We start from the raw sequence: 9172 nt of genomic DNA on the forward strand, positions 1-9172 counted from the left end.
AGAAGAAGCCAAAATACTTGGAAAAGTACTTGAGAGAAAGGGGCTATGCCTCTGCACAACAAAAGAGAGGGATAACTTTCTCAGCTCACCGACAGAGCTGAGATTTTGCAGCTGTCCTTGATGCGGACTCCTGACGACGTGAACCGGTGCAAACCACAAGAACTGAGAATGGGCACGTGATACCCAAACCTGAGATGGTCTCTGCCAGTGAGCGGACTTTGAACCTTGCGCGAGCACCTCCTGCGAACATTGCAGGCTTCTCTTGGATTTAATTAACGGCTATACTTGGAAGGACGCCACTGCGCGCGTCATTATCAACAAAGTAATGGCTACCAACTCTTTGACAAAGGACATATTCACGACGGGAAAATACACAAAGCTTGTGTCAGCTATTTTTAGTGGGAGCCAAGTATACTCCGGGCAAACTTCTGTGAGGGAGACACTGTATCTGATTTGTGAATGTACGAGGGTATTTTAAATCAACTTTAATAATAATGATAGTTACTTTTAATCAAGAAAAGGAGAAGCATGCGTGTGTGTATGTCTGCCGCTGCTCATTTGTATTTACAGGAAATGCTAGGAAACCGACACATCACATACACTGATATGTCTCATATTTTCGTCAGTTGGATTTGCATCCAGGACACACAATCATTATGGTCACCCATTTTGAAATTGCCACTTTCGTTTGAATGGTGAAAACAATGTTAAAAAGACTCTTTCACTTACACATTTCATTCTAGCATTGGCAGTTTAAAAGTGCTCCAGCTAACAGAAGTGAGTCACTATAAACACAGACAAAGCACATGCGTGAAAGGCCTCGTTTGAGTTCATACATCATTTTGAAAGTCCCATATTGTATGGTACAGGTCGCTGTGCTGGTGGGTGTTGTTGAAGGAAGGTGACTTGTTTGAACAACTTGTGTTCGGCACACCAACATCTCAACTCAAACTCCTGGAATCAAAATCCCTCAAGTCTCATCAAAATGAACTGGGATGACACCACAGCTGAGGACTTGTACTTGCCCACCATAGATGGGATGATGACCTCTGTCTCTCACTACATCATAACCATATATTCCATATCCATGTGCTTTATCCATCCACCCGAACACTCCCTTGCACCATCACGTGTTTACATCAAATAAGTCATTGGAAAGCATTCCTCATTACAGGTGGACTGCCTCCCCCCTCCAATTATTTCATCCCTTATATCTGTAGAAATACCTTTCTACATACATTAATTCATTCCTCTTCCACTATGTAATCTCACAAAGTGGCTCCCTACCATAATCTCATTCCAGCAATCCATGCACAGCCATTTGATGACATCTCTTAACTAGTAGGTTACTTTGCCCGTTGTTCAAACAACACTTAAACTCAAAATCCCCCGTCCCACTCAATCTCCTCACTCATCGCCTACATATGACTACACAATTCAGGTTCATCCATGAACCTCAAACTATGTTTGAAAATAATTGACTCTACCATTTGGAAATTTACATAACAAAAGGATATTTTACATACAGTGTGTGTATATATATATAAATTGGAGGAGCCCGTCACTCCACTCCCTCAAACACCCCTGATGTTCCCCAGGCCCTGATTGGTGGGTTTGAAAAGTTCCCTGTCCACAAAATGTTGTTGGCATCCACTCTGGCGGCCCTTGGCCTGTCTTCTGTCCTTCACAACCCTGAATCAACAACTGTGGATGCAATCTTGGTGCATCTGCCTGGTAAATTATCCCTTATGAGTGGAGGGCCTATCTTCCCTTTCCCCAACGCATAACGACATACGAATCCGAAATCAGGGGAAGGGCTAAGATAATTGTCTGCTATGAAATAACTATTCTAAGGGACGTGTATGGTGGTTGCCATTACTTCTCGGCGGTTTCCCAAAACTGCAACATATATATATATATATATATATATATATATATATATATATATATATATATATATATATATACAGGGCGAGTCAAAAGTAGCACCCGATGTCTGTTTATATATATATATATGTATATATATATATTTCTGTCAGTTGATTGTTTGTTTGCCATTTGTATTACAGTGTACAAGAAGGTATAAATAAATGAATGACATGCTTATCTAACCATTTATTCGGGGGAAAATTATTACGGAAGTGTACCAAGCTGTTTTACTTGCAATTTTCAAAGTGCCCTCCCTCGTGATCGATGCACAATTGCAGCCGAGCAGGCACAGAGTGGCACACACGCTTGCAGAGTTCGATATCAATTTCCTCAAACTTTGCAGTGATTTGAGCCTTCAATTACTGAATTTTTTCATGCGCAAGATTGGAGGTCTCGTCTCTTCAAAGCTGTCCATGCGCGCTCGCTTTCGAAGTTGTCACTTTTCACAATTGTGTTTTTGTCGAAACTGTATCGTTCTCTCGGTGTATGTACCTATTGGGGTGTCTTTAATAGTATTCTTGGCGTTGGTTTTTCATACCTGTGTACAGAATCGTCGGTCTTTCGTATTGCGTATTCTGAGGCCTAAGTGTAGTACTAGGCTACCGTGTCCGACCTTGGCTTGAGGCTTTGTTTTTTTCTCAGCGGTTCTCCGATCGCACTGCAATTACTTTCCGGTCTCTGTTTTTCACGGTCTTTTCATCCCATACTTCCTTGTTTTAAAATCTCAAAAAAAAAAAGAAAACCAAAAAACATTTCCTTCTGTTCTTATTTGTTCGTTCGTTCTTCGACCACGTTGTTTGTGATCACGTGATAACGTTGTTAAAAAATGTCTCATCTGACCCCTGAAGACCTGTATTCTGTCATATTCTATAACACCTTTTTCTTCTTCTTTTATAAAAGGATGCTTTCGACTTGCTCACCAAATCTATTCATTCCAAAAAAAAATTCCATCTCTTATAGTGCATCTTTCATTCATTCCCTAAACTCTCCAGCACTCCATCCTCCCTCCAGCGTCCTCAAACGTATTTTTGACTCGAATGTCTCAAGAAACTCATTTTGCAATAAATGTTCGTTTCCCATTAATCGTACACTTTTCAAAATCCCATCACCCCAAAATCCCATTTCCCATCACCCCTCCCCTCTAAATCTACCCCCTTGCCCCTCCCCTACAAATCATCCCCATCACCCATCTCTTTCAAATCTTCCCCCTTCCCTCCAAATCTTCCCAATCACCCATTCCTTTCAAATCTCCCCCCACACCCCTCCCCTCCGAGACTCTCCCTCGCTCCTCCCCTCCTAGACTCCCCTCTCAACCCTCCTCCTCAAAGCGTCCTCCCCGCTTCTACCCCCTTACAACTTTCACCTTCATCTCCCTCAACCTTCTGCCTCGCTCTTCCCCCTCGTCAAATAACACCTCACTGCGCCTCTCCCAATCACCATCAAACCTTTTGTCTGCCCCATTCTTCCCTTTCTCCAAGCTATTCTGTAATCTCCGACACACCTTCAACAGCTCTCCCTACCTCTTCCTCCTCTTCCACATCTTACCCTACCGCTCCCCCCCCCCCCCCCTGTTCTGTATCCGATGCTCCCCCTTCCTCTTCCTTAACAGTATGGAAATCAAACATCCGGGGCCTTCGCTCAAACTTGTCTGATCTCTCCATACAGGTTGCTTCTGACAAACCAGACGTGATCTGCTTAACAGAAACTTTCCTCCTTCATGATGTCTCTGATTCCTTGGTATCTCTCCCAGGTTACTCCTCCTCCGGTATGATAGACCTAAGCCTCGTCCTGGAGGTGGGGTTGCTATCTTTATAAAAAACTCTCTTCCTCACTCGCCCTGCACTGCCCTCTCTCCACCTCACCCCCAGGAATACCTTTGGCTACGGCTTCCCCTTCGCTCCCACCTTTTGTTCATATGTGTGTTGTACCGTCCACCAAACAGTGATGACTCCATCTACATCTCGCTGTCTGAGAATATGGACCAACTTCTATCTACCCATCCCAACTCTCTCTTCCTCATATGTGGTGATTTCAACTGTCACCATGCCAGTTGGCTGGGTGTGGGTACCTCTCTCACAAGCCATGGCTCTTCAGCAAAGGACTTCTGTGACTCACTGGGACTGACACAATCTGTCAATTTCCCGACCCGGATTTCAGTCAACGGAGCATCTTCTCTTCTGGACTTGGTTATGACTAACTTCCCTGAAAATGTCTGCTGCTCTTCTTCTGCTCCAATCAGCTCTTCTGATCATGTGCTTGTTAAAGTGGACATCTCTCTGACCATTCTCAGAGAGCCTCCTCAGCGTCGATGAGTCTGGCATTTCACTCAGGCCAACTGGCACGGTCTTCAAGCAGCCATCAATCATCTGGACTGGTCTCCCATCTCTACTGCCTCTGACATAAATTCTTCCTGGGAATTCTTCCAAAGCAAACTGCTCTCTCTCATGCACAGATTTATTCCATCTCGTCTTCTGTTGTCATACCCTTCCTCCCGTCCATGGTACACGGAATCTTGTGGTGAGGCTATTGCCCAGAAGCAACTTGCTTTCGTCTCCTGGAAAGCAAATCCAACGGAAGGAAATCTCTTTTCCTTTCACAAAGCCCGAAACAAGTGTGTGTCCACCCTCAGGAGAGCCAGGAAACAATATCTCTCCGTTCTCAGGACCGAACTCTCATATCTGTCTCCCTCTTCCAAATCCTGGTGGTGTCTGGTCAAATCTGTTTCTGGTGTTGGTTCCCCCTCCATCCCCTCTCTCACCTCAAATGGCCACACGGCTGACTCCGCACGTGAAAAAGCTGAATGCCTCAACTCTGTGTTTGCCTCTAAATCTTGTGTCCCAAACCCATCCCTCTCTGTACCCACCGTACCCAGTCGAACCCAGCTGCTCCTGGACTCTGTGTCCTTTCCTCCTGACAAGGTGGAAAAGTTTCTGTCAACCCTCGACTCGGATTCTGCAACTGGACCTGACGGCATCAGCCCACGGGTCCTAAAATCCTGTTCTTCCGCTCTTTCACTCCCTCTCTCTGTTCTCTTCACCCTCTCTTTTGCTCAAGGTCATCTTCCATCTGCTTGGAAATCTGCCAACATCACCGCTTTGAACAAAAAAGGTGCAAAAACAGATCCCAGCAACTGCAGACCAATCAGCCTTCTCCAAATTATCAGCAAAGTCATGGAATCCATCATTGCTTCAGATATGAAATCTTTCCTCTTCTCCAATGGCTTGATCTCTGATCATCAATTTGGTTTCAGACCTGGACACTCTACTCTGGACATGCTGCTTCTGCTTTCTCAACAATGGATGGAGGTCCTCAATGCCAAACAGGAAATTAGAGCAGTCTCCCTTGACATATCACGTGCCTTCGATACGGTCTGGCACCCCGCTCTGCTCACCAAACTCTCCTCTTTTGGTATCCATGGAAATCTCCACGCATGGCTGGCGGACTTCCTCTCTAGTCGTAGTCAACGTGTGGCCCTGAATGGGTTTCTCTCATCTCCTCTTCCTGTTCAGGCTGGAGTTCCACAAGGCAGTGTTCTGGGCCCTGTGCTTTTTCTGGTCTTCATCAATGATCTCTCTGACTCTCTTGAAAATCCTCTGTATCTCTTTGCTGATGACTCTACTCTCTGTCGCTCCATTCTTCATCCCTCAGATCGGCAGTCTGCAGCCTCCTCACTCTCTGCAGACCTGGACAAAATCACAGACTGGGCAAACAAGTGGAACATGTCTTTCAATCCTGACAAATCTCACACTCTTACGATGTCTCTCCGAAAAGACCGACTGGACAACCCTCCCATCCACTTTCTGAATAATCCTCTCCAATAAGTTCTGTCACTCAAGCTTTTGGGCCTCACTATCTGCCATGATCTTTCCTGGGAAAACCACATTTCAAATCTGGCCTCCAAAGCCAGTCGCCCACTGGGCATCCTCCGTCGTGCGAAGTCCTTCCTTGGCACACCTGAGCTCCTCACCACATACAAGGCTTTCATCCGCAGCTCAATGGAATACTGCTCTCCCCTCTGGGCTGGTGCTCCTGCCTCACACCTAGCTCGTCTTCACGCTGTTGAAACCAAAGCATTCAGAATCATTGGAATCTCCCGTGATGAAGCTAACTCCAAGGGCCTCTCACTCACTCACCGCAGGCAGGTTGGTGGTCTTTCCGTCTTATACCGACTCCTCTCTGGCCTTGCCCCCCCAGCTCTCTCTGGGCTCTGTCCCGCAAATATTCCTACAGGTCGCACAAGATCTGCCTGCAACCCTCTTATGGTCAAACTGCCAAAATCAAGACTCTCTGCTCACCTTCACTCCTTCATTCCTCTTTTCTCCCGCCTCTGGAACAAACTCCCTCACTCTCTTCAATCCCACTCCACCCTCCAGGTCTTTAAAACAGCTGTTCACCACCATCTCTTATCTTCTCCCATCCAAAACCTTGATCTTTTCTACCCCCGCTAATTTCACCCCAATTCCACTTTTTTGAAATACCAACTTCTGTCCTGAAAGTCCTTGGTGTCCTTGTGTTTTATACTTCTCCCTCCCCCCCCACCCCCCTTCCCATGCCTCCTCCCCCCAATCCCTCTCCCTTCCACACATCTCCCTGCTCTCAAACAAATGTTGTGTCTGTGTACTTCCCCTTCTCTCCCCATCTTGTTTTCCGCTCCCTCTTTTTATATATTTTGTTTGTCTGGTTGATTTGTTTGTGAAGTAAATGTTAGCTCTTTCACGAGCCTCGATTCAGTATACAAAAAATTTTTTAAAAAGTTAAAAAAAAAAAATTACTGAATGGTACGAGGCTTTTCACGATGAACAAGGTCTTTCTTGAGCCCCCAAATAAAGAAATCTGGAGGTGTACGGTCTGGGGAGCGTTATAAGGAGTCTTAAGCGTTATAAGTAAACGTCTGGGAAGTGTAAGGTCTAAATGGTGAGATAAACATGTCATTCATTTATTGATACCTTCTTGTACACTAATACAAATGTCAAACAAACAATCAACTGACAGAAATATATATATATATATAAACAGAAATCGGGCGCTATTTTTGATTCACCCTGTATATATACACACACGACCGGTCAAAAGTTTTAGAACACCTCAATTTTTCCAGTTTTTATTGAGATTTATGCAGTTTAATGTCCAGTGAATAACCTGAAATGGTACAAAGGTAAGCAGTAAACTGCTCGAGGCAAAAAAAAAAAAATGGTGAGCAAAAACGGGAAAATAATGCAAATTGCACAGTTATATTGTTAAAAAAAAACGCCTTCTTCAGGGAACAAGTACTGGGTGAACAACTTACAGCTGTTCTGCAGCAATTTAAGTAAATTAAGCCTTGAAAGTTGATGCAAACAATTCCTCCAGGTGTCCCAACCTCTGCTGACTACTTGATTACAAACCCCGTCTGTATAAAAGCAGTATTGGAACAGACTGTTATTACACCCTCAAAGGATTATTTGGACAATATTGCACTGCAGGAAGTGGTATATTGGAAACTGGAGGAAACTCTGACAAGAAGAGGTCTGGCAGACCCAAAGCCACAACAGAATCAGAAGGCAAGTTTCTGAGAGTCAACAGCTTGCGTGATAGGAGGCTCACAGGACAACAGCTTCAAGCACAGCTTAACACTGGTCGAAGTAAGCAAGTCTCAGTTTCAACTGTGAAGATGAGACTTCGAGCTGCAGGTTTGACAGGTCGAGTGGCAGTAAGAAAGCCATTGCTAAGATGGCAAAATAAGAAAAAGAGGCTTGGCTGGGCCATGAAGCACCACCAATGGACTACTGAATACTGGAAGAAGGTCTTATGGACTGATGAATCAAAATTTGAAATCTTTCGTTCATCACGCAGGGTTTTTGTACGCTGTCAAGTAGGCGAAAGGATGGTTCCTCAGTGTGTGACACCAACTGTCAAACATGGAGGAGGAAGCGTGATGGTCTGGAGCTCTTTTGCTGGATCCAGAGTCGGCGACTTGCACAGAGTAACTGGCACCCTGAACCAAAAGGGCTAACACAGCATTTTGCAGCGCCATGAAATACCCTCTGGTATACGCCTAGTTGGTCAGGGTTCATCCGACAGCAAGATAATGACCCTAAACACACCTCCAGGCTATGTCAAAATTACCTTCGAGGAAAAGAACAAGACGGTAGGCTTCAAATCATGGAATGGCCAGCATCGTCTCCAAACTTAAACCCCATCAAGCTGGTTTGGCATGAACTGGACAGAAGGGTGAAAGCAAAGCAACCTACAAGTGCAACACATTTGTGGGAACTTCTGCAAGTGTTGGAAAGAACTTCCTGAACAATATTTGATTTCCATTGTAGAAAGAATGCCATGGTTGTGTTCGGCAGTTATATCTGCAAAAGGTGGCTACTTTTCCGAGTCAAAAATTTAAATTAAATTTTGTTTAAAAAAATGATTCTATGATTTCTTTTTTTATCTCCAATTGTTTATTTGTTCTATGCTTAATTTCAGAGTACATTGAGACATTAAACTGCGTAAATTTCAATAAAAATTGGAAAAATTGAGGTGTTCTAAAACTTTTGACCGGTAGTGTGTGTGAGTGTGTATATATATATATATATACTGTGTATATATATATATATATATATATATATATATATATATATATATATATATATATATATACATATATATACATATATATATATATATATATATATATATATATATATATATATATATATACATATATATACATATATATATATATATATATATATATATATATACATATATATATATATATATATATATATATATATATATATATATATATATATATATATATATATATATATATATATATATATGTATATATATATACACAAAGAATTAAGTTAAGCACCCCTACACAACGAATTAAGGTAAGCACCCCCTAATATATATTCTTTGTGTATATGTATACATTGGCATATATTCTAAGGTATGTGAGATCAAATAATGATTGGTATGACATTAGTTATTGACGTTATTGACGTTATTGACGTCACTTACACGTTATTGACATTACACGTTATTGACGTTATTGACGTTATTGACGCAAAGATCGCTAGAGGTCTTCTCAGAACAATGACTGTACGTTAGAAAACATAAACGTCATCCACACTGTCCGTGATGGACCTATAGCTCCATACTTAAATTGAGGTGAAAATATGCCTAAAATTCCCAAAAAATTTCACCTTAAATTATGCAGAATAAAATATTGAAAACGGCATGATTGTTATGTTTTTATGTGACC

Source organism: Myxine glutinosa, chromosome 7 (assembly GCF_964187855.1).
Source record: "Myxine glutinosa chromosome 7, kmMyxGlut1.1, whole genome shotgun sequence".
NCBI lineage: Eukaryota > Metazoa > Chordata > Myxini > Myxiniformes > Myxinidae > Myxine > Myxine glutinosa.